This window comes from Lactuca sativa, chromosome 7 (assembly GCF_002870075.4).
Source record: "Lactuca sativa cultivar Salinas chromosome 7, Lsat_Salinas_v11, whole genome shotgun sequence".
NCBI lineage: Eukaryota > Viridiplantae > Streptophyta > Magnoliopsida > Asterales > Asteraceae > Lactuca > Lactuca sativa.
The window spans coordinates 85,135,612-85,161,350 of NC_056629.2; the positions used below are offsets into that span (position 1 = coordinate 85,135,612).

General features: G+C 38.2%; 1 pseudogene; it reads right to left on the bottom strand.

The window, feature by feature from the left end:
- Positions 1–2,591: 2,591 nt before the first annotated feature.
- The window catches only part of LOC111887697 (AAA-ATPase At2g46620-like), a 53,241-nt pseudogene continuing 30,093 nt past the window's right edge, over positions 2,592–25,739 (bottom strand).

The window sequence follows — 25,739 nt, forward strand, 5'->3', positions numbered from 1 at the left end:
TTTTTTTTTATAAAAAAACATACGACATGAATCATATAAGTCACATTTGAGATCTTCATTTATCATTTGGTTTTTTATTGATTTGAACTATTTATGATCATTTAATCTGGATGTAAAATAAATGAATATTCGAAAATCTGCTATTCTTCTGAATCTTGAATGTAGTCGAAGCAGATATTGTTTACAATTCATGATGTTTATATCAATAAATTGAATATGAGAGTTGAAAAGTGTTTTAATATTGTAGGGTTTTCTTGACTTGATTTTGCATCATTTACTCATGACTGAAAAATATTTTTACGATGGTTAAAGTGAAAAAAAAAAGGCACAAGGGTTTTTATGGAATTTTCTTTTTAATTAATTTCAAATTTTGATAATTATTACTTAAATAATTATACTATTTAATTCTTTTAATGTTTTCTTTTCAATTAAAATTGTTTAGTGTTTGATAAAAACTAGTTGATAAGCTAGGAACAACTCTAAAACAAAATAAAAATATATAATTAAACTAACGTTGTATTATATAAAATATAATTAAAATAAATTACAAATTGATAGCTTATCAGTCGAAAGTCAATTATTCAACAAATGTCGAAAACATCTTTAGAATTTGAGATTTACTATTTCATATTTTATTGGTTTTGTTTAATATGACTATTCTCCCTAGTTTTGAACAAAACAACCACATGGGGCATAACATTATCACAAGGGGTGTGATCCATATAAATTAAATGAATTTTGGTGTAATATTTTAGGGTGGATCTAGAATTGTTATACAAGAGGGAAAGGAAAGAGGTTGACATTTGAACGGAAAATGACTTAGAAGGGTAACTATCTTTTATCCGTGTTCACATATTGACAACTTCTTCTTTTTTGTACATAATAAAGCAACTAACTTGTTTTAACTGTTTAAATTACACCAATATTACCGGCTAATACCTGTTTTAACCGGTAACTTAAAGAGAAAATGACTTAGGAGGCTTATCCGTGTTCACGTGTTGACCACTTCTTATTTTTTGTACATAAGAAAGCAACTAACTTGTTTTAACTGTGTAACAATCAAAAAATCATGACCAAAAATTTCGTTTTTAATTTAATACTAAACCCATAATTGTCAAACCATTAATTTAATACTCCGGCATCAGGCTCTACCTGGCATCGAGCCTTGCTCGGTATACAGGTCTGTCTCTCTTAGGCCCCGCCCGCTAAACACATACAATCATATAACATGCTAACACATAAAGAAACATACTCTACTATATCCCTGTCCTAAGAAACATACTCTGCTAATAATGAGATACGGAACATCTTCCGTACTCAGCTAGTGATGAGATATGGGACCTCGCCCACACTCACCTCCTTACCAGACACATAAAAGTATCACACAGACAACAAGTATAATCTAACATGCAAACATTCCTCGGGCACCCTCCCGAAATCAGACCTTGGTCTGGAATAACATACTAGCATACAATGCCTAGGGCTAACCCCCGGGTCTTCCTACTCATAGACTACATGGGCTGACATTGTGGCCTTAGACCCATTCACACAGTGAGGAGACTCACCTTGCACTGCTGAATCCCTAGATGGAACTAGTTGAGTACGGACGAAGTTCCGTATCTCATTATTATCAGAGTATGTTTCTTAGGACAGGGATATGGTAGAGTATGTTTCTTTATGTGTTAGCATGTTATATGATTGCGTGTGTTTAGTGGGCGGGGCCTAAGAGAGACAGATATGTATACCGAGCAGGGCTCGATGCCAGACGGGGCCTGATGTCGGGCGGGGCCCGATGCCGGAGTATTAAATTAATGGTTTGACAATTATGGTTTTAGTATTAAATTAAAAAAAAAAAAATTTGTTCATGATTTTTGGGATGTTACACAGTTAAAACAAGTTAGTTGCTTTCTTATGTACAAAAAATAAGAAGTTGCCAATATGTGAACACGAATAAGAGGTAGTTACCCTCCTAAGTCATTTTCCCTTTGAGTTACCGGTTAAAACATGTATTAACCGGTAATATTGGTGTAATTTAAACAGTTAAAACAAGTTAGTTGCTTTATTATGTACAAAAAAGAAGAAGTTGCCAATATGTGAACACAGATAAGAGGTAGTTACCCTCTTAAGTCATTTTCCCACATTGAATGATTCTTATCTTAATGATTTAAAGGTTCTAAATAAAAACATGTTGCTTGTTTAGATATACGAATGGTTGTGCTAATGATTAAAATTATCATTTTAACTTTGGGGAAATGACACATTAGCCCAACAAAGTATTTCGAATTTGTCTATTTAGTCTTAATTTTTTTTTGGTGTTTTATGGGAGCATAAAGTAGATGTCCACCTGTTTTTTTTCCATGCTACCTGATTTAGCAGGTTTTATAAGCCACATCAGCAAACAACTGAACATCCTTAGTTCACTTGTTTCTGCATTTAAGTTAAAAACCCTTGTTTCTCTCTCTCTCTCTCTCTCTCTCTCTCTCTCTCTCTCTCCGGTAGAGAAAAAAACCCACACACATCTTCTTCCATTGAAGCTCAGATACTATGGTTGCCCCCATTGCCTCGATTTTTGTAAGTTTTGGGGATCATCTTCAAGATTTTGGGATTGATCTGATCTCTGTCGAAGTAATAAACCAGTCCAGATCTTCAACCACGATAATTGACTTGCTTGTAGTTTGTAATAAAAGAATTTTCAAAACGAAACCGTCTACTACTTTTGAGAGGTCGAGATCGTAAACATCATAAGACAAGAATTTGGCCATAGCAGTGATGAAACTGGACTTTTCGGTACCAGATGGTTTGTAGAGGAGATAAACCCGCTTCAAAACACGTTCTAATCGGTGATAATATTGTTTGGATTTGAGAAAATCCTCGAAATCGGATTTTATCTTCTTTTTCATATCTGAATCCATCGCTATTGTGTCGAGGGTAGTCGGGATGCGATAATCGAACAGACCTCCACCTTGATAGTGTAACATCCGTCTCTCGAGGTATTATTTAAATTATGTAAATTGATATTAGTTTGGACTACCAATTGGACAATGGACTTCTGGAGTGGACCTTAGCAGAATGGGCCAAGTAGTTGGGCTCCCCATAAGCCGTACGATGGGCGTAAACCTGGCGTACGCGGGGCGTAGTGGATCATGGATTCAAGGGACTCGGGCGCGTACGCCCAACGTACTATGAGGTACGCCCAACGTATGCGGGCAGATGCCAAACCCTAATTTTTAGGGTTTAAGACATATAAATACCCCATTATAGCCTCCCCTCTGGCCTCCTCACCAGTCCCTCACCCTCAGAAAACCCTAATTCACCTCATACTCCATTATTGTGTGTGTTTGACCTTTTTGAGCTCATTTTGGTGAAGAAAGGCTTGGAAGAAGTAAAGAGAAGTTGGAGGAGAAGAACTTGAGTATCATGAGCTCAAGGATCTGGAACTAGTTCATCTTTTGGCACCCAAAGGAGGTATAAAGCTCCCATCTTTCCTCTTAGAAGCTTGGATCTAGGGTTTTGAAGCTTTGGACCTTTTTAGGTCCAAAGGATGGACCTTGTTCATGTAACTTGGTTTTTGAGCTTAGGGTTGCCACCCTTGAAGCTCAAAGTGTTCCTTTAGCAGTAAAGTTTCAAGCTTTGAGGCCTTTATGTAGCCAGACATGAGATCTAGCCATTTCCATGGAAGTTTATTGCTAATTTTTAGAGTTGGGTTCATTTGGTGGGTTGCAAGCCACCAAGTGATCGACTTTATGGGTTAGGATGAAGTATTGGACTCGGATATGTAGTTTGGATGTAGTGTCTTAATGGATTAAGCAGTTTTGGAGAAGGTGGCTTAACAGAAGAGTACATTGGGCATACATGCCAGTACACGCATCGTACAAGCCATTCAAGCAGTATGCGCAACGTACAGAAGGGTACGCTCAGCGTACGCTCAGACAGTGGGCCTTATGTTATTGGGCCTCGGTTTGGGCCAAGCTTTAGACATAACAGTAGTTGGGACGTGATGGGCCTTCAGGAGTCGGTCAAGGGCCCAAGGACTAGTTTGGGCTTGAGAGGAAAGCCCATTTGAGGATTTGGGCCTAATTTAGAAAATTAGGCCATTTGGGGACTTTAATGGGCTTTAACGAGTTTGAAAGGACTAGAAAGGATTGGGCCTAGGTCATGGCCCAAATTAGATCAAAAGGGGTAAAACAGTCATTTTACCCTTAAAAGGATTTTCAGTTTTTGGCTAAGTGTTTATTTGGTCATAATAGTAGGGGGAGTAGTTGGAGCAGCGGACAGAGTTACCTTGCTCGAGTTTTCAGTAGCCAGATTGAGAGGTGAGTTTTCTCCAGTAGGAATGGGTCGAAGGCACCAATGCCGGCCCGTTTATGTATATTAGTGTATACCGGATTTAGATCCGACGTCGGGGTTAGCCCGATGAAGTTTATATGTTCCGGATTTCGATCCGATGCCGAGCGAGACCCGAGGAAGGATTATATGTATGATTCCAAGCTACGGTTCGATACTGGGTGTACCCGAGGCAGTAGTGTATGTTTAGTTATACTTGTTGTCTTTGTGATACTTGTATGTGCCTGATAGGGAGATGAGTGTGGGTGGGGGCCCATATCTCTAGGGGTGTTCGCGGGGCGGTTCGGCTCGGATATTAATAAAATTGTGAACCGTGACTACGGGGCGGGTACCTCATGTGCACTACCCGAAACCGAACCGAATTGGCAAAAAAACCGAACCGAACCGAACCGTATGAAGACGGGTAACCACAGTTCGGTTCACGGATACCCGCTAAATATACACATCAAATTTAATCTTAACTACAAACTTTATTTCGATAATTTCTTTATGAAAATAAGTAAGCAAGTGATTCAAAAATGATGATGACGTTCAAATAACATTAATTATAATCTATATAATAACTATAATAATGAAAATAACAAGAAACATGATAAATAAATAGAAGTGCAAACTGGAAATTTCCCATGGTCGGCCGTATTATGTTTCTTGATAAAAAAAAAATTGTCAACTAATCTAGCCATGCAAAAAGATTACATACGGTGAAGTGCAAACTGGAAACAGGAAATATTTTTATTATGTTTTATTTCAATATTAATAATATTTACCTTTATTATTTATTTATTTATTGCTTGGGGATGGTTCACTCTCTGTATTGAAAATAATGTTTCATGATCAATGGAAATAATGCTATATATATATATATATATATATATATATATATATATATATATATATATATATATATATATATATATATATATATATATATATATAACGGTTCGGTTCGGGTATCCGCGGATACCTAAATGTACAAACCGAAACCGACCCGTAGATAGACGGTTTTTTCGGTTTCAGTTTTTTTCTATTTCGGTTTAATTCGGTTTCGGATTGACCGGATCGGCTCGGTTTTTCGGTTTTGCGGTTTTTTTGCACACCCCTACATATCTCATCACTAGCCGAGTATGGTCAGGGTTCCATATCTCATTAGTAGCAGAGTAGGGGCGGGGCATTGAGACTAGCAGTTGTAGTATAGTGATTGTTTGTTATGTATTAGCATGATTATATGTTATTTTTTGCATGTGTATAGCGGGTGGGGCCCGGAGACAGGTGGGGCCTAGTAGAAACAGATCTATATATCGATCAGGGCTCGATGCCAGGGTTCTTGATGCTAGACGGGGCCTGATGCCGGGCGGGGCCTGCTATAGCTGGCTAGGCCCAACGTTTTCAGTATGTGTTTATGTGTATGTTATATGTGGTAGTATGGGGAACTCACTAAGCTTCATGCTTACAGTTTTCAATTTTGGTTTCAGGTACTTTCGGCAGCAGAGGGAAAAGCTCGGGATGACTGCATGGCGCACACCAAGAAGTTTTAGCCTGGGATGTTTACTCTGATAAAAAGAACATGTTTTGAGATGATACTCAGATTTGATATAACAATTTTTGTTTATGAATGAAATGGTTGATAATTATGGTTTTTATTAATAATTTAAAACGAAATTTTCAGACCATATTTTTGGGATGTTTCAAGTTGGTATCAAAGCCTTGGTTAATGAAATGTTTGATAATTATGGTTTTTATTAATGATTTAAAACGAAATTTTCAAACCATATTTTTGGGATGTTTCAAGTTGGTATCAAAGTCTTGGTTTGAGGGATTTGGGCACACTTACGGGGGTGTATGAACTCAAACTAAGGAAATGGTATGAAATTTTCAAAAGAAAATCATTTTTTTTTACAAAAAGGATTTTGGAAATAGAAAAGAACTTTGAAAAAGAGAAAAGGGTGGGGTGCATGCAATCAGTCGGGCTCAAGTAAGTACTCCCAAATTATCCATACAAGTTTATGTTATGATATGTTTTTTAGCTTTATGAGAACAACATGCTATATTAGGACTAAGGATCTAGGAAGGATGTCTTATATGCACGTTATATGTGTATCAACTTTATGAACTTCATGCTAGTACATATTAGACAGTATGATAGCCGAGTAGTATATGATTGATTATGTGTACTCAATGTCCGAATGCTGCTTGCTTTGTGCTTTTTAGGAGTTCTAGTTGTTTTTCACTAACTAGTAAACGAATATGTTAAGTTACATATTGCAAGGACTAAATAATTTTAGAAGGTTAGGTCTAGCTCTCGCAGCTCTTGTCTGAGTCCAACTGTTGTAGGGTAGGATCTCTCATTCGAAGAATTATCTGGTCTGAGTAATATGTAATAGTATACGCGAGCTAGTTAGGGGAAGAAAGATGGGATTTCTTATGTAGCTGATGGCAGAGAGTGAGATGGTAATTACCTTAGGGCAAGCCTAGGATGAGTGTAGCAGAGAGCAGTAATAATAGAAGGGACTTGGTGGAGTCAAGGCAGTTCTTGAGGAAAGTACGGATAGATGTGGAAGGTAGTATGGGCTCGTACTACTGAAAGCAGAGGATCCGTACTCGAATCAAGGAAGGCTGAGATAAGACCAGGGAACTTGTATGTAGTGTATGTGATCCCTCAAGTTATGATTAGTATTCTGACGTTTGTTATGATGTGTTTTTCAGAATGGTGGTTTTTCGCCCTAGACTAACAGTTGGCAGTTTAGGTGTCGGGGAGGGATCGGGCTCAGGCTCTGGAGTTGAGCAGCTAGATGAGCAGACCAGGGAGTTAAACTCGTCAGAGATTACGCATAATATACTAGATCAGACTCTTGTGATCTTTGGCACGATCAAGGAGGGCATTCTTGAGCTTCTGGACGAGAGGTTGAGTGCTTGTCGCACGGAGGTGGCGGTCATGACGGGGTCCCGCACGCTGACATTCAGGGAGTTTAGGGCTTGTGGAGCTCCCGACTATCACGAGGCTCGTGACCCTATTGCGAGTACCAGATGGTTGGCGGATGTCGCCAACGCATTTTGCTCCATAAGATGTCCCGAGGGGGATGTGACATCCCCATTTTTCACGGCCAGAAAAGACTGATTTTGTTTATGCTTTGTAAAAATCAGAGTACTTCTTTTCATAAAAATGTTGCGGAATTTGTTCCCAGAAAAATACGATAAATACGTTATCAAAACATTTTCGAAGAAACGTATTTTATTCATTTTAAAATGTTTGGGATGTCATCGTCAATACAGGAACATAAGCATAAACGGAACTTACCTTTATTTACTATAGTGATCTACATCTTCTTAATCTCTCAGTGTAATGTCACTTCATATCGACACTTGTGATATAAATAAACTAAATGGGTCAGGTTGGGAAATGTCACAACTAGCATTTTTAGCTAGGAAATTCTATTCTCATATAAACATCATCCATTGTAAGAGCATGTACTCTAAGTGAATACCATACTCTATCCTCATTCAAAATACACCTCATATGTTCAACTAAGGGTTGGAAACCTTAGTAATCCCGGTCCAAGTTTCTTATGAACTAAAATTCTCCTATTGGGCCTAGAAGCCCTAAGTGGGCTCTAAATAGACCACATTCATAAAACTTTAGTATTTGGGCCATGTGGACCTAAAATAATCCATCTTATCTCTAATGAGCCTTGTTGGGCCATAAAAGGTTTCATTTGCCCCAATGGGCCAAAAATTTTTTTGTGTGCTTCATAATTTCGAGTAAGGACCAAGATAAGGCCCAAACTCCTCCATGATTACTCCATTTCGGCCCAATGAAGAAAGAAGGGAATTAATGAGAAATGGACACATCACATTTGCATGGTGGACTTCAATGCAAATTAACCATTAGGTAATATCCAAATCTCATACATCTAGGTAACCATCACATCCTCTCTCCCCCTCTCTTCTTATTTTCGGCCAACACATCTTCTCACCACCTCATTCTCTCAAAAATCTTTCAAGAAAACTCTCTCAACCATCAAGAACACCCTCCTTTCCTTCCATTCAAAATTTCGAAGATCTAGGGTGTTTTTAAGAGGATTCTTCACCAAAATATCATCCTTGGTAAGTTTATGCTTAGATCCATGGTCTAGCCTCTTGATTACTTCAAAAATATTCTCTTAACTCATGCATTTTCGTGGATCATGACTCTTAGATCCATCTTGAATTCAAAAACTCCTCTCAAAAATCAAGCTATGCCGAATTCTCCTTCCATCTTCTCACCAAAACCAAACCAAACCCCAAGGTGAGCTTCATACCCCCTATTTTCTGTTTTTATGAGTTTTGTGGGGGGGGGGGGGATACAAGTGAAAGTGTAGATCTATATGTGTTTTGTATGCCTTGTATGATTTCCATGCTTATATGTGTGCTTTTGTGTGTTATAATGTTGGATCTAGCCATAAAACCCCTCAAAACTGAGATATACCTTATGTTAAATGATTTTAGCATCAAATATATTTCTACATACAAAGTGTTTCTAGAAAAATGGCTAAATGGCTTAGTAACAATTTCTTTGGGCTAAAAACACAATTTTTGGACCTAAAATGTGAAAAATACAAAATTAAGGGCCCAACTTGACATATCACGAATTCTGATGGATGAGGTGTGTCAAAACAGTTTCAATAAAACAATTTCTGGAAATATACTCATTTGGAGGATTAAAAACATAAATTTCAAGCTTAATGGGCTAAAAATGACATTTTCGGCCCAATGAGGCCCATTATGCGAGATTTTCTGTTTTGGAGGGCCAAAACTGTGTTTTTCTATAAAACAGTGGACTATAAGTGTTCCAAGTCCTTTTCAAAGGTTTAAAATGCTTTTTAAATTTAAAAAGGACCAAAGTTGCAAAATTTTTACAATTTGGGCCAAAATTGTCAAAGTTGCGAAAAGAAGGGTTATAACCGAGAAAACTGAAATTTCAGGGACTTAAACTGTTTTCATTGAAAAATATGCTGAAAAATATCAATTTCAATAATTTTTGGTGTTAAAATGTCAAGAAAATTGATTTAAGGACCAAACCGGAAAGTATTTAATTAAAGGGTTGAAAAAGTAAATTTTACAAACAATGAGGGCCTGAAAACAGAAAACTTTCAAGGCTAATTCAATACATGCAATTTGATCAAATAATGGCACCGTGACTATCGACGAAATACAATACACTACAATACCAAAAATCGTTGTGAAACGAATTGGTTCGGTCTCGAACCAATAAAAATCTGAAACTACTAACACGACGACACTACGACACTACGATTCATACAAGTAACGTTTGGGAATTCAATATACATGTGAGTGTGCACAGACGTCTACGCACCATCTTTGGGCCCCAAAAGTGTAAAATCTTGTTCGTTGAGCCTAGCTAGCCCAATGACCTGATCTTAAGGCCCGAAGACCTCTATCTTACGAAGTGTTGGGTTTTACCGATCCAACACAACGTAACAGGACTTTCAATGGCTTGTATACTACTGGTCCCCAAGGGTCCTTTGGTATTGCTAGTAAAGTCTACATTTCATGCGAGGCGGGTCTGGGACCCCTCGTACATTTTTTATCCCCAACCGGTCAATGGAGTCATCGAGGTCTTCGTGTCCTCTTTCTCTTCGGATGTGGGACTACACCTAGTCAGGGCGATTGGATAACGTGATTAGTACGGACGACGCCTACGGGATCGTTAGTATAGCTATAAACTGGTCGTTTGTGTAATGCGTGTTTGTAGCAATTAATCATGCTCAAAAATAATCCAACGTCGCCTGGGACTGACACTACACGCTATGCGATGGTTTCAATGTAACTTCATGGAATTCAAGGAATTAGGAAAACATCGGGTTTTCCTAGGGTTTTCAATACATAAAGATTCAAAATGCATACAACTTAAATGAACAAATTTTTACAAGTATAGAAACAAACAAGCATACCTATGGATCTTCACAAACGTTTTCAAAAGCTTTATTTTTCAGAAAATATCGGATTTTCTGGTGATTTTCAAACGATACGAAACATTGTTTTTCTTCAAATACTACTTATGAACTCACCAATATTTCATATGTTGACGTTTTTCAAAATACTTGTATTCTCAGGGAACCAGTGATTCAAAGGAAATCATATTCAGTGATGGCATGCAGTTTATTTATGTACGAATCGAACAATTTATTTTTGGGAATGTAATGTTTAAACAATGTACTTCATGTAAACTCTACTGGTTGTACTATATTAATGCATGGTGACGAATGTTGTTACGTTTCATATATATTCAATGTTATGGTATTCAATTGAGTCACGACAGCCCCCGAACGTTTCCGCCGCCTGGTTCGGGGGTGTGACAGGTTGGTATCAGAGCTTTGTTTATAGTGAACTAGCATGTCGAGCCACACATTGATATGCAACTATAAACCAAAAAGACGGACTAACATAACTCTGAACAAAACAAGTAAATAAAACACACTTGCTTGCATCAGGAACGAGAACCTAACACCGAACCAAACAAGATAATGCTAGTATCTCGGTTAATTCAGGACTGTTCTTAGTTGTATCAAGGAGCGAATGTAGCCTGATCAACTACATTCCCTCCAAGGTACAACCATCACATGTCGTGAAGAAATCGTGATAGCTAGGAACCTAAAATCATACCCCTTAATCTCCAAGAAGGGAACCTCAACTGAATCTATGCAATAGTCGTAGAGCTATAGGAGTAATTGGTATGCTATTTGTTCTAGTATTCATAGCCCATCGTGCAATACACTATAGACGAGTATCATTAGCCAGGAAACCCTATCTCCCTAGTCAAGGAATAGTCGGGTGGCTCGACCCAGAGGAAGAACCCCAGGAGGGACACGAAGTAGAACTCGCAGGTGAACCCGCTGAGTCAATAATGGACCTCGAAGAGGAAGAGCCGTAGGGCAATGACGAGGAAGACACGGATGTAGAATCCAATGACATCAATCCTCCATGTAAATCCAGGGCACCGACTTATAGTGTGGGCCCCGGTGACCCCATGCCCCCTCGAGCACCCGATATTTGGGGATAAAGTCACCAGTAGGGAATATGATCACACTACAGTAAGAGCTGAGGTCTCTTTAATTTTAGCCACAGAGGACCAGCTGACCGGGCCCTCCCAGTCTTGGTCTGACACACTCGAGGTATCGATAACCAAGCTCAGGACACCCCAAATCGAACGAAACGAATGTGGGTTGCTATTAAGAGGGATGAGAGGCAAACACGGGAAGTGAATGGAGACTCTCGAGCGAGACAGTTAGTTTGGGAGGTACGCCTACGAGATACCGAGCAACAAGTAGCTCGTCTCCGAGGTGCATCCACTTCATCAGCATCACCACCAGACACTTCCCGCCACAACTAGGATCGGCCTTTTCTAGTTTCCCCTACTATCCGACATGACTCTCTTTCGTGTACTAAGATGGTACTTACCCCTGAAATAATTATGTGCTATATTGATTTCATATTACTGCAAAGACTCAATTATATGCACAAGCGAACCCTCGAAACCACTAGATACTTAAGGATCTCGAAACTAAAACAACCCATATAATCTAAGGATAGACGTAACAATCGTTCCAAATCTGTGATCACCTATTACCACAAAATACATCATAGGGATGTAGATGGAGGCAGTAAGAATTATACAACAAGATGCAAAATTTATAGAGTACAACCAGGAATGACGATCATTACTTATGATCTGGGTTATCAACGTGCATTAGGAAAATGCCATCCCGCAAGAATAACAAGCGTACCCGCGAGACATCGCTCCTGCAGATGGACTCTGCTACATTTCAAGCTGTTGTAATGGCAGCAGTAACCGCTGCTATGGCACAGATCAATGCAAACAACCCTAATGGAGGCAGGAATAGCATTGACAACTCCAGCCAAAGGAACAAACATGGAAACCAACAAGTGACAACCTGTCAAGGAACTCCAAACCCCAAGCTTAAGAGCAGGAAGCTGAGGTCTGGAGGTAAGAGAAAAGGACAACACACTCAAGGGTTCTCAAGGGAGCAACGTGTTGTTGCTGTTCATGCGACCACGACCCCTATTACACCAGCAACCAGGAGACCATATGCTGGAAACCTTCCAAAATGCAACCAGTGCAAATTCCATCATAATGGAGCCTGCAGGGAGATGCATTGTAACAAATGCAACCGAAAGAATCACATCGCTAAATTCTGTAGGACTTATCCATGCCAGAATCGTCAGCCAAATGAAAACGACAACAATCGCAACAACCCTAACAACAACACCAATGATGAGACCAGTCGCACCTGCTATAGGTGTGGAGGAACTGGTCACATTAGGCGCAATTGCCCTAAGGATAACAATCGAGGAGCAGAAGGATCAGAAATGGTCCTGACCTTTGGTCAAGGCGAAGTAATCCAAAACCCAACGGTTGTTACTGATACGTTCCCACTTGACAACTCTTTCGCTTACCTCTTATTCAATGGTAAATCCGAGCGAAATTTCGATTAGTAACATATTCAAACACTTACTAAAACCACATTCCCAAAGCTAAGCTAAGCCTTTTCAATGGACATGGCCAATGGGGAAAAACTGATTTAACCTAGGGTACTTATGTGGAGTACACCTTAGCACTAAACAACCATTCATTACAAATAGAATTTATGCCAGTAAATATTAGGAGTTTTAATGTGATAATCGTCATGGTTGGGTTAAGCCCCCACCGTGCTGATACTATGTGTCGCGAGAAGGCCGTTTGCCTTCACCTTCCTAATCACGAAAACTCTAATAATCCATGGTGATAAACCTGGCGCAAATCCTCTTCCTATCTCGTGCATCAAGGCACAAAAGTGCCTGCACCAGACGAACTATGTTTTCCTTGCTCAGGTTGTGGGCAAGACCAAGGAAGAAGTAAGCAAACAAGGTACTCCAGTAGCATATGATTTTTTTTCAAATGTGTTTCCCAAGGAACTTTCGGGAATATCCCAGAGAGATAGGTCGAATTTCGAATCGACCTCATACCGGGAACCACATCAATTACCAATTCACCCTATAGGGTGACTCCCGCCGAAAATTCACAAGTTATCCAGTCAACTGAGTAGAATTGTTGCGCAAAGGACTCATCGGACCAAGCTTCTCACCCTGGAGAGCTCTGGTCTCGTTCTTCAAGAAGACGGATCCTTCAAAAGGCACATCGATTTTAGGAAATTGAATAAGCTCCCTATAGAAAATCGATACCCACTTCCTCGGACTGACGATCTATTTGGCAAGCTCCAAGGAGCTAGTTACTTCTCTAAAAAAATAGATCTAAGAACCGGTTATCATCAACTTCAAGCCCGAGAAGAGGACATTCCAAAAACTGCCTTTCGAACTTGTCACGACCATTTCAAATTCATTGTGAAACCCTTCGGTCTAACGAATGCTCCCATGGTTTTCATGAACCTTACGAACCAAGTTTCCCAACCATTCCTAGTTAGCCCTTTCACTATTTTCATCGATAACATACTCATCTGCTCACAAAGCGAGAACGAAACACTACCATCATCTACGACCAGCCTAGAAAGCATCAAGGCTGGGAATGTCGCGATGAAAGCACTACATGGATGGATAAAACTCTCGAAGTCGAAAGACGAAGCTTTTTGTTATAAGAGTTGAGTTGGGCGTTATCTGGGTGATCGTCGATAGGTTAACCCAATCTGCTCATTTCCTGCCAATACAGAAATCAAACAAGATGGAAGAATTAGCTTGGGTCTATATCCAGGAGATCGTAAGACTCCATGAAATATCGGTACCTACTATCTCGAATAGAGATAACAGACTTTCTTCAAGACTATGGCAGTCACTTTAGAGGGCTATGGGAACGTAACTAGACATAAGCGTTGCTTACCACCTTCAAACCAATAGCCAAAGTGAACGAACCATTCGACCACTCAAATTCATGCTACAAGTCTAGGTGCGTGAGTTCAACAAGTCAGGGGATACCCGGTTTCCCTTGACAAAATTCTCATACAATAACAACTATCGCACGAGTATCAAGAATGCTCCTTTCGAAAACTCTTTATAGTCATAAATGCATATCACTCGGTGGTACTCTCATGAGACCAGAAACCACTAACGAAACAACAGAGAAGATAATTCAAATCAAAGCTGGACCTCAAGCATCGTGAGACCGATAAAAGAGCTCTGCTGACAAGCGGTGTAAGCCATTAGGATGGAAAGTCGGGGAACCGCGTGTTATTAAAGGAATCTCCTGGGAGTTGAATGATTCGCTTTAGGAACCGAGAAAACTAAACCCACGCTACATCGGACTGTTCGAGCTTCTTGCCTGGATTGAAGACATATAGACTGTAGCTGCCTGTAGAGCTCAGCAACGTGAACCCTGTGTTCTGTGTCTTGAATCTGAAAAGATGCATATCAGATGAGACCATTATCATTCCTTTACGAGAAATCGGAGTAAGCGAGAATCTCATGTTCATCAAAGAACCAGTCAAGGTATTGGATAGGGAAGTAGAACATACAAAACAAAGCCCCATTATGAATGCGAAGGTTCCATGGAATGCTAAGCATGGACCGAAATTCACATGGGAAACGTGAATATCAGATGAAGTGCCTATTCTCTCATTCACGAACCTATCCTTAGAAAGAATTTCGGGACGAAATTCCCTCTAACGGGGGGATGATGTCACAACTAGCATTTTTAGCTAGGAAATTCTATTCTCATATAAACATCATCCATTGTAAGAGCATGTACTCTAAGTGAATACCATACTCTATCCTCATTCAAAATACACCTCATATGTTCAACTAAGGGTTGGAAACCTTAGTAATCCCGGTCCAAGTTTCTTATGAACTAAAATTCTCCTATTGGGCCTAGAAGCCCTAAGTGGGCTCTAAATAGACCACATTCATAAAACTTTAGTATTTGGGCCATGTGGACCTAAAATAATCCATCTTATCTCTAATGAGCCTTGTTGGGCCATAAAAGATTTCATTTGCCCCAATGGGCCGAAATTTTTTTTTGTGTGCTTCATAATTTCGAGTAAGGACCAAGATAAGGCCCAAACTCCTCCATGATTACTCCATTTCGGCCCAATGAAGAAAGAAGGGAATTAATGAGCAATGGACACATCACATTTGCATGGTGGACTTCAATGCAAATTAACCATTAGGTAATATCCAAATCTCATACATCTAGGTAACCATCACATCCTCTCTCCCCCTCTCTTCTTATTTTCGGCCAACACATCTTCTCACCACCTCATTCTCTCAAAAATCTTTCAAGAAAACTCTCTCAACCATCAAGAACACCCTCCTTTCCTTCCATTCAAAATTTCGAAGATCTAGGGTGTTTTTAAGAGGATTCTTCACCAAAATATCATCCTTGGTAAGTTTATGCTTAGATCCATGGTCTAGCCTCTTGATTACTTCAAAAATATTCTCTTAACTCATGCATTTTCGTGGATCATGACTCTTAGATCCATCTTGAATTCAAAAACTCCTCTCAAAAATCAAGCTATGCCGAATTCTCCTTCCATCTTCTCACCAAAACCAAACCAAACCCCAAGGTGAGCTTCATACCCCCTATTTTCTGTTTTTATGAGTTTTGTGGGGGGGGGGGATACAAGTGAAAGTGTAGATCTATATGTGTTTTGTATGCCTTGTATGATTTCCATGCTTATATGTGTGCTTTTGTGTGTTATAATGTTGGATCTAGCCATAAAACCCCTCAAAACTGAGATATACCTTATGTTAAATGATTTTAGCATCAAATATATTTCTACATACAAAGTGTTTCTAGAAAAATGGCTAAATGGCTTAGTAACAATTTCTTTGGGCTAAAAACACAATTTTTGGACCTAAAATGTGAAAAATACAAAATTAAGGGCCCAACTTGACATATCACGAATTCTGATGGATGAGGTGTGTCAAAACAGTTTCAATAAAACAATTTCTGGAAATATACTCATTTGGAGGATTAAAAACATAAATTTCAAGCTTAATGGGCTAAAAATGACATTTTCGGCCCAATGAGGCCCATTATGCGAGATTTTCTGTTTTGGAGGGCCAAAACTGTGTTTTTCTATAAAACAGTGGACTATAAGTGTTCCAAGTCCTTTTCAAAGGTTTAAAATGCTTTTTAAATTTAAAAAGGACCAAAGTTGCAAAAATTTTACAATTTGGGCCAAAATTGTCAAAGTTGCGAAAAGAAGGGTTATAACCGAGAAAACTGAAATTTCAGGGACTTAAACTGTTTTCATTGAAAAATATGCTGAAAAATATCAATTTCAATAATTTTTGGTGTTAAAATGTCAAGAAAATTGATTTAAGGACCAAACCGGAAAGTATTTAATTAAAGGGTTGAAAAAGTAAATTTTACAAACAATGAGGGGCTGAAAACAGAAAACTTTCAAGGCTAATTCAATACATGCAATTTGATCAAATAATGGCACCGCGACTATCGACGAAATACAATACACTACAATACCAAAAATCGTTGTGAAACGAATTGGTTCGGTCTCGAACCAATAAAAATCCGAAACTACTAACACGACGACACTACGACACTACGATTCATACAAGTAACGTTTGGGAATTCAATCTACATGCGAGTGTGCACAGACGTCTACGCACCATCTTTGGGCCCCAAAAGTGTAAAATCTTGTTCGTTGAGCCTAGCTAGCCCAATGACCTGATCTTAAGGCCCGAAGACCTCTATCTTACGAAGTGTTGGGTTTTACCGATCCAACACAACGTAACAGGACTTTCAATGGCTTGTATACTACTGGTCCCCAAGGGTCATTTGGTATTGCTAGTAAAGTCTACATTTCATGCGAGGCGGGTCTGGGACCCCTCGTACATTTTTTATCTCCAACCGGTCAATGGAGTCATCGAGGTCTTCGTGTCCTCTTTCTCTTCGGATGTGGGACTACACCTAGTCAGGGCGATTGGATAACGTGATTAGTACGGACGACGCCTACGGGATCGTTAGTATAGCTATAAACTGGTCGTTTGTGTAATGCGTGTTTGTAGCAATTAATCATGCTCAAAAATAATCCAACGTCGCCTGGGACTGACACTACACGCTATGCGATGGTTTCAATGTAACTTCATGGAATTCAAGGAATTAGGAAAACATCGGGTTTTCCTAGGGTTTTCAATACATAAAGATTCAAAATGCATACAACTTAAATGAACAAATTTTTACAAGTATAGAAACAAACAAGCATACCTATGGATCTTCACAAACGTTTTCAAAAGCTTTATTTTTCAGAAAATATCGGATTTTCTGGTGATTTTCAAACGATACGAAACATTGTTTTTCTTCAAATACTACTTATGAACTCACCAACATTTCATATGTTGACGTTTTTCAAAATACTTGTATTCTCAGGGAACCAGTGATTCAAAGGAAATCATATTCAGTGATGGCATGCAGTTTATTTATGTACGAATCGAACAATTTATTTTTGGGAATGTAATGTTTAAACAATGTACTTCATGTAAACTCTACTGGTTGTACTGTATTAATGCATGGTGACGAATGTTGTTACGTTTCATATATATTCAATGTTATGGTATTCAATTGAGTCACGACAGCCCCCGAACGTTTCCGCCGCCTGGTTCGGGGGTGTGACAGGAAACCTGGTGAGTACATAGGGTTTTCAACCCACAATAATATAATTATTATGTTTAAACAATAAACAATCAACCCAATTACCCATCCCCATTATCTTCTTTAGTCTGAAGGATCTACCCTAAGAATCAGCTATTCCTCGTTAATTCATTCCTAAGGATCATCCTAAGGAATCGACACGAAGTCCATCGTTGCCACGATTTACACAACGGACACTAAGTCTGCATAGTCGCCAGGGCTTAGGCACTAAGTCTGCATAGTCGCCAGGGTTTAGGCACTAAGTCTGCATAGTCGCCAATGTTTAGGCATCAAGTCTGCATGATCACCAAGGTTTAGGTATCAAGTCTGCATGATCACCAAGGTTTAGGCATCAAGTCTGCATGATCACCAGGGTTTAGGCATCAAGTCTGCATGATCACCTAGGTTTAGAGTACACCTGGTGAACACATCGTTCACAACACCTACAGGTTGCGAGTATGCTAGTGTTCCACTAGACTGTCTAGAGTAGCCCGTGGTTGTCATCCATACTCTGCTGAATGATGGGGACATCGTTTGGGAAAAGGCTTCTGACATCGTTCACCTCTCACCCTCACCTCGTGGTCTATAACACCTCTCAACTCATCATCCAACTCATATTCCATCTATTACATCTACCCACGTTTTACCCCAACATTATCGTAGATATAAAATACATATACAGTTTAAATCATTTAAAACATGTATAAAATCGTTCATCCAGCGTAGACAACAAGTATTTAGATAATATGCACACATATCACATAATTTATATAAAATACTTCATATCTATGTGTAAGCTGAAAGTCACTATGCACTCACCTGATACGGTGGTGACTCGGTCCTCGGATAGTTCTTCGTAACTCTTAAAACAATTTTCCTTGACAAAACCTAGTATCATTACCACTAGGGTTTAGTCTAACAATAACCACGACAAATTAATAGTCTGACTATTATTACTATTATATAAGCGTTAAATAACACTTAATATAACTAATAATAATAGCCCAAATAACTATTTTAAGGACCAAATAACATTACTATAATTATTTGAAAGCTATATTAAAAATTGCATAAGCGTAGATCACTTACAGCGGATTTTAAAGAAAACCGGGCTTCGCTCGGAGCAGCGTTTCTGAAACCAAAAGACCCCTTTTTCTTGGGACTCCGGGAGCCTCGGGGCTTCCCTCGGGTGCTAGGGGTTCACCTAGACTTTAGGGGACTCAAAAGGGGCTAGAGAGAGAAAGTTATTAGAGAGACTGTGAGAAAATGTGTGAAAAAGTTGGAGACCCTCGCCCCACTTTTATACCCAGCGAGGCCTCAGATTACGCTGGGCGTTCCTCGGATAAGGGCGCCATCTGGATCCAGCTGTCTCGCATTCATCGGAAGAGATAACGCCGAAGGTACGCTGCGCGTACTTGACCTCGGACGTTGGGCGTAGCGAAGCGAGGCATGTCCGAATCCGAAGCATTCACTGATCAGCGATGGACGTGTTGGGTTTTGAGCAATCTAACACTTCCTAAGTGTGCATGCAACCCTAATAAACCTTGGATCTATGTTTGTCTAAATACATGCAAAATAATAATTTTCCAAGGTTTATAACCTATCTAACATGGCATGGGGAACATTTCAACATAAAAGAGTTAGAAGAGATTACATACCATTTAGATGAGTTTGGTTCTTGAGGAGTTTGAGGGCCAAGCACCAATAGTGTGAATGCCTCAAATGGAATCACAAAACACCACAAACTCTTGGAAAACTTTGAGAGAGAATACACACTTGTATTTTCGGCCACACACAAGCACACACACACACACTAGTTCACTAGTTACCCTTTCGGGGCCATTTCATGCTCCATAAGCATGCTTATATAGTGTACATGATTAGGGTGAAACCCTAATAACCCATTTCTTTTCCTTTCCAAGGATCCATGGGTTAAAAGCTCCATGGATCATCCATGGACTTCCATATAAGCTTAGCCCATTTAACAAATGAGTGTTAGCCCACACTATATAAAACCAATAGCCCATAATCTAATTAGTCTTCCTTTTAATCTCTAAATTAATTCATAATTAATTTAAGACTAATACTAATTAAATAACATAACTTCATATTAATATATTATAACTTATAATATATTAATAAACATATGTGTATAACTCTCATAAAATTATCCATAAATAGTTTGGATGAGATGCAACCCAAATGGACCATGTTGGTCGGGTCAAGTATATACCAAATAAGTTATGGACTTAGACACCTTATCCAACAGACTCCCACTTGGATAAGCCTAATAACTGTATTTGCCTATATAACTTCAGGAACTAACTAGCAATCGTAGCTCTCGAAAACTCCATTGAACTATGAAGAAAACTCTGTTGGACTATGAAGCGCCATTTTAGATAAGTGATCATATAATCCTCTGTTCTCATGATATCAGCCGGACAAATACATGGAACAACGTCGTACTTATTGTCTAGCAGTTTGTTTCCCGATTTCGATTTGTTTGACAAAGAACTCAATCGAACACATCAATTATAGTTCTGACCGGCCGGTACATAGGTCACAACAAAATCATCGAGGAGCCCAGATATCGCTTCTATTTCTAGAAGGAACAGATAAAGTTCGACTCATATGCTTGTTCTACTACTTGTTGAATTGTACACAAAGGCACGTTATAACATCAAGTTACCGATGCGTTTACGTGCAATCAATGCACAACCAACTCATAGGTAACAACTCATATCTCTAGGTTTGAAGATTTATATGATATTACCATCTCACGATCACTCGAGATAAATTCCATGAAGTGATACAAGTGAGCGTGGGTTTATTCCAATACTCATAACTTATGAGCACTCATGAATGTTGTAGCAACCATTGCTATGACTAAACCCATTTAGCCATCTACAAACTCGATTCATGACAGTATTGATTCATACCTACTTCCAACATATGAACGACTGTGGAGTGTTTAAATAACTTAGTCATTCGGAAAGAATAACCTAGCTATTTTGGAAGTCAAAACATGCAAAGTGAAACACAATAATAATCGAATCCAATATGGTCTCAGAACCCTTTTGAATATAAATAGAACCACCTTTTATTCATCACCATATTGATTACACATTATTCATTGTATAATGTTTCAAACAATCAACTTAAGACTTGAATAAAAACAACAGTCGTCCCATGCTCCTGGCATGTACACTTTGTTTTTCTAAACAACAGTTATGCCATACTCCAAGTATGCACACTATGTTTGTCTATGATCCTTACATTGTGATGTAGATCAATTGAACATGATTCCATTGATACTCATTTCACAATCCCAAATCCTTATTGTAAATGTGAGAATCCCCGATTCCTATCATTTACCAAAAAACTATTAGATTTTAAACTTTTATGCAATGTTTCTCTTGTAATGATTATGCACAAAGTCACCAAAACCTTGTCACCAGTCATTATAGAGTATTCCAAAGAAGGTCAACTTTTATGGAACGAAAGTCTCATATTCAAAGTACATTGCTTTGAACATCCTTCTTGCATTAAGGTTTTCTAATCTTACATAGATTGAATAACTTCCACCTATGGAGACATTTCCATAGTCCCATTTTGACTATCACTTCCAAACAAGAGTTACTTCTTTTCAGAATATGTCAATATGGTCCTTTTCGACAACTTACATCATACTTCCAACTGTCCCTGAGCAACCAATCTTTGGCGAACCTCAGATTTGTCCTCGACAATTGCTTAATCACTTTAGTCATATCCAGTTCTAGACTTTTCCCTTCTAAATGCCCTGAGCATTTGGAAAATTTAGAAATGATGAATATTATAGCACATGAAATCGATCCTATATCCGAAGCATATGGGACACGATTCATGATGTTTGACATAAAGACATGATACTAGACAAGTCTTTTGCTACAATATTTTTTATTTGCCATGTTTTCAAAATTTAACTATGAAGAGGGATGCCGTAATCATAATCAAATTTTGAAAACGCAATATATATAGAATTTCTTTAAGTTGAACCATTCCAACATAAAATTCATATATATATTTTTGACTAAAGATGATTAAAATGTCAATCTAAGCTTTAGAATTGAAATGAAGTATAATTTCCTCTCCCTTAATTATAGCAAAACAACTTTTCAACCCCTGCAACTTCATGAATTGAAACTTTGTTTTCTATAATTAACATTGCTAACTTGCAACACCAAACGTAATAATCATGCTCCCACTAACATGATGATTATCAGCATAACACTTATGCTCCCACTAGCTCTGACATATTTCCAGAAATCTGCTGGACTTCTGAAATTTAGATTCATACACCCTTTCTTAGATAGCTCACATGTGTGTCTAAACAATTTTCAGAACTATGAAAAGGGATGTCATAATCATAGTCTCAATTGCTTAGGCATTTGCCATTTCTCACAAGTCCATGTTAGTGTGCCAGTTAACCACACACACTCCACTAACGACTTTTGAAAATGCAAATAACACAATTGATATCTACGTAAAATCTACTTAGTGAAAGCGTTTCCTCACCATCATTTTCATGAATCGGAGAGAAACCTTATGACACTTAGATTTTATAGTGTATGAGTTCCTATCCATGTGAATTTGTCAAAACCATAATCACAAGATAAGGTTAGTGACAAATTTAGCCTTACATGGATTAAACTTGTTCAATTTTAGTTTCTTGTCACCTTGGTAGCACAAGGCCCACCAATGCTTCCAAGTTGAACTCTGATAACTCATATGCAAATTCAACTTATTTGAAGTAGGTACAGAAATAAGAATTATGTCAACACGATAGGTTGCAAACCTTAAGTCGTGTGCTAGTGATAAATTACAGGTTTTACTCTTGATTAAATCTTGAAACTCTTTCAGGATCTTTAAGGCTCCCACTGTCCCCTTGACATATAAGCTTCCCCAGTCAAGAACCATTCCTTGACAAAACAAATATTCAAGGGACAGTGCGGATTCTTATCAAGACTAACACTTCACACAATTGGTCTTAGTTGGTCTTTTCTCATCCAAGACATCACAACTTACCAATCTCAAATGTACAAGAGCAGAAAACATTTTACTCTTACATTTGACTAGTGTTAATAAATCTTCCTTTATGTCACTCAAAGTTACAATCTAAGAATTGTTTTGGAACGAAGTATGACTCATCTTCTTGATTTTAACAAATCCAACAATTCATGACCTCTCTTCTTAGCCATAACAATGCACTAAGACGTCCTTAGAGTATGAATTTGTGATATGGTTTCATAATCATTAAGATGATCATGAAATACGATACTAAAGTACTCTCCCATCCTTTCAGATTTGAGAAACTTTTATCTTTCTGCCTAATTTGATTCTTCTCATTTGTTTTGTCATACATTGTAACCTTTCCAATGTTACAAAATTATACTTAACCTCATAAGTATAATCATATTTACTAATCTTTAGTAAATCATGACAAATCAATCTTTGTGGTGGACCTTGACCAGAGCACACCCAGTGTACCTAATTCCTTAGTCCTTCAATTGACTCACATATACATGTGATCAAAGAATTAGTCTTAATTTTCAAAGATGAAAATTCTCATTCATCATACAATACAACTTGTATGATTCCAAGTTTCTATCCAATTGAAACTTGGGTGATGAAAAACTTTCTTCATTTGGTAAATTCAGACACTACCACAAATGAAAGAATCAAATCCACTTTCCAATATTGCTATTACTGGAAACATATAAGCAACAATTTTCCACAAATGCCATTGTAAGGATACTTTTTTTTGAAATAAATAAAATTAAAACTCTTTTTTCTTTTATTTTAAAACTTTGCGGAAAAACTTATCCTTACAATCCACATGAAAACCTTGTTGTTATCTATTCATAAGCAATATATTATAACTCTTAAGCAACAACTCAAAATTCTGATTGCCGAACCATGCGATCGAAACCCACCTTCGCAATCAGAATCAACATATACTTACTTTAAGCTTCCTATCTTTTCTTTGATTCTTAAAAACATCAGCATGTGACCTATTCACATTATGTAATAAGAATCTCCAAATAGGAACTTAATAGAGTTAGATAGTGGACTTTACCCGAAGTAGAGTCAAACCTCTTGACTTGATCAACCTTATGACCTTTCAGGTGAATAGGGCAGCTTCGCAACCAATGCCTCTTCCTTTGGCAACAAAACACATGGACCCTTTGGTAATGGAACATGAGACTATCTCAGACTTAGCCTTTCTCTTTACCATTTGGTCAACCGAGTTGACTATGGCCGATCCCTTTCCATTGGGAAGAGAAATCTTTTTCTAGATATCCAATGCTACCATTGTCAATGTCCATTTAAGACTTGGGAAGTTGTTCTTTTAATCAAATTTGCTTTACTGGTGTTCCAAATCATTGCTGATTCCACAACACCAAGCAAATAAATAACATCATTAAGGGTCATGTCATAGTCCGTCTCATAGTAGTCCCAAAGAGACTCACTATGTTACTAAGAAAGTGATTGAACATCCAACTTTCACGGGACTTTGACTCCCAACTCTCCCGGCTTGTCAATATGTGACTCTGTCTCCAAGATGTGAGCACACATAGACTATGCTTGCCAATAGGGATTGAGTGAATTTAAACTTTTCAAGAACTTATGGGTGAGGGAGAATAATTGGAGGAGGTGGAGGAACTGAAGCATGATGTTGAGGGACACCATCTTCAAGAGATTTGGGAAGATCATAGTTGTCTGAACCAGACATCTATAATGGGAGAAAATCAAGTTTGTTGATTCAAAGTCCTTAATATAACACCCAATATGAAATATTAAGGCTAGGACCCAACACAATATTTTATAATTTGGAAGAGGGATGCCGTAATCCAAGCTATAAAATATTTGAAGGTAGGCGAATGACGATTCACCAATTTCCACCATGAAAAAACGAAATAATTTATTAGGTTTTAATTGGATTGAAATTCCTAGATCTTTTGAGATTCATTGAACTTTTCAATGGCATGTTTCAATCTCGAGTGTGCCCTCTCAAGTTTTGTGACTGGGATGCCGAGGATCACAAAACAAGGTGTGAATAACCATACCAACTCACTTGGTACCCTTAATATTATCACCTAATCAATGTGCCGGTTAACCACACACGCTCCATTGATCTATGACAAACATTAAGTCACCCTTCGTGATCCTTACTAGTCCAAGTTAGTGTGCCGGTTAACCACACACGCTCCACCAACGACTTGGTAAGGTACAAAGTGTGAATTCCAAGGGCTAGCACCAAATTCACATTTTTCCTAAAGTAACTAAGATTGGGAATTAAATAAAAAATATTTAGTTACTTTATAATATTCATTATACTTTTAATGAGAATTTAAAGTCATTGTCCTACCCGTTCGGCTAACGACCCTCCACCGATCAAGCAAGGGTGGGTGAGAGTGGACACCCATTAAGTCGTCATTTTATAGGCAACAACCTTATACCCACCTTATAGACCGGCTTCGTGAATGAGGCCTACTAACGGTAAAACGACTTATTCTTATACATATATAATAATTAACCATTAATGTTATAAATAGTATAAGAGTTGAATTTTAACTATTAAAACTCTAAGTGTTGGAATTAAAGTTTATTAAAGTGTGTGAAACTTTTCCAAATTCCAAAACTTGAGGGAAAGTTTTGAAACTATTCAAAACTAATTAATTCCATGATTTATGTGTTTAAAGTA